Here is a 2,503-nt window from a genome sequence, read left to right as displayed (position 1 = left end):
TACACTTGAATAACATACTAAGCAAACTTAATAACTGAACATTTATAGAGCACACACTTTTTAAGCACAGGTAGAACATTTAAAAAATTTAAGCCTAACAGAGACACCTGGGTGACTTGTTAGGTCAAGCATCTGACTCTTGGTTTTGCCTCAGGTCATGATTTCATGGTTTGTGAGTTCAAGCCCTGCATCAGGCTCTATGCTGACAGTTTAGAGCCTGCTTGGGATTCTCTGTCTTCCTCTCTCTCTGCCCCACCCCCACTCATTCTGTCTCTTATCAAAATAGGTAAATAAACTTAAAAATGTTTTTTTTAATTTAAGCCTACAAATTTTGAGCAATTCACTTCACACTGACCGTGTTTTCTGACCACAATATCGTTACATCAAATTAATAACAAAAGATAATTTTTTAAGCTCTTAGTATTTAAAAAATTAAAACACCAGGGGCGCCTGGGTGGCTCAGTCTGTTGGGCATCTGACTCTTGATTTCAGCCCAGGTCATGATCTCATGGTTCGTGGGTTTGAATCCCAAGCAGGCTCTGTGCTCTCAGAGCAGAGCCCAGCTTGGGGTTCTCTCTCTCCCTCTCTCTCTGCCCCTCCTCTGTATGCACACTCTCTCTCACTTGCTCACTCTCTCAAAATAAATAAACTTTTAAAAAAAGAAAAATTAAAACGCATTTCTAAGAAACTTGTGTGCCAAAGAATAAACCATATTAAGAATTAGAGAATAATTAGAACTGACCATTGATGAAATACTACATCTGAAAACTTGCTGGGTGCAGCTAATGTGCTTAAGAAGAACATATATAGCTATAAAATGTACATAGTAGAAAAGCATAAATGGCAAAATTTAATAGACTAAGTAGAAAAAAGGATAGCAATGAAAAAATAGAATAAAGCAAATAATAAGCATAGAAATAGAGGGTCAGCAAAACCTAAAGTTTTTGCTTTGAAAACACTGATAAAATGGGGACACCTGGGTGGTTCAGTCAGTTAAGCATCTGGCTTTGGCTCAGACCTTGCAGTCTGTGAGTTCAAGCCTCACGTCAGGCTCTGTGCTGACAGCTCAGACCTGGAGCCTGCTTCAGATTCTGTGTCTCCTTCTCTCTCTGCCCCTCCCCCACTCACACTCTGTCTCTCTCTCTCAAAAATAAATAAACATTTTTAAAAATTTTTACAAAAAACACTGATAAAAATGAATGAAACTTTAGCAAAATTGTTCATGAAGAAAAGAGAAGGCACAAATAAATAATTTTACAAATAACATAGAGATATAACTACAAATAAAGCAGATATTAAAAAGATAAGAGAAAATTATAAGAATATTAATGCCACTAAGTTTAAAAACTTAAGTAAAATAAACAAATCCCATACAATTACAACTTTTCCAAAGCTTATTCAAGAAGAAATAAGGAACTTGAAAAGTCCTACATTCAGAAAAGAATGGGTTAATAATCTAAAATCTTCTCTTTGGGCCAGGTAGTTTTATAGGAAAATTCTACCAGTGTTTGAAGAACAGATAATTCCCATCTTACGCAAACTCTTCCAGATAATGTGAACTAGAGAGAACATTCCCCAACTCCTTCTGTGAGGCTAGTCTAATGCTAAAACTAGAAAAAGACAGCAGGAAAAGGAAAAACTAAGAAATGTATTTCTGTAATTGAACATCTTAATTAAAGACAAAGACCGGGGCACCTGGGTGGCTCAGTCGGTTAAGAGTCCGACTTTGGCTCAGGTCATGATCTCGTGGTTCATGGGTTCGAGCCCCTCGTCAGGTTCTGTGCTGACAACTCAGAGCCTGGAGCCTGCTTCAAATTCTGTCTGTCGGTCTGTCTGTCTCTCTCTCTGCCCCTCCCCCACTCACACTCTATCTCTCTCTTTCAAGAATAAACATTAAAAAAAAAAAGATAAAGACCATATGATCACATCAGTAGATACAGGAAATGTATGTGACAATATTCAAGATAACTATGATAATAAAAATCTACAGACAAATAAGGAACCGAAGGGGGCTCCCTGACCCTGATAAAGGTTATGTACCATAGCCTGCAGCCAGCCTGATTTGTAATGGTGAAAAGTTACACATTCTCTGTACAGTCAGAAACAAAACTAGGATTCCCACTACAACCACTTCTATTCAGCCTCTCATCAAATGACCAAGTCTGTGCATGAGGCCGAGGAAAACAAACAAAATTATAAGAACTGGAAAGGAAGAGATAAAAGCATCATTTTTCATAAATAATATGCTTGCCTACATGGATTCTAATAAAAGAATCTTCATTTATTAGAATAAGAAAGCCAGCAAGGTTTTAATATCAAAAGAACAATTGCATTTTTATGCATTGGCAACCGAATTAGAAAAGTAATTTGAAAAATGCCCCTCATAATAGCAATAAAAATATGAAGTGCTTGGAATAAATCTAACAAAAGATGAGCAAGACCTTTATGGTGAAAATTATACAAATTTAATGAGAAACTGTAAGGAAGATCAAAAGTAGAAAAA

Source organism: Panthera onca, chromosome B1 (assembly GCF_046562875.1).
Source record: "Panthera onca isolate mPanOnc1 chromosome B1, mPanOnc1 haplotype 2, whole genome shotgun sequence".
NCBI classification, from domain to species: Eukaryota; Metazoa; Chordata; class Mammalia; order Carnivora; family Felidae; genus Panthera; species Panthera onca.
Note: the sequence above shows the minus strand (reverse complement) of the source record.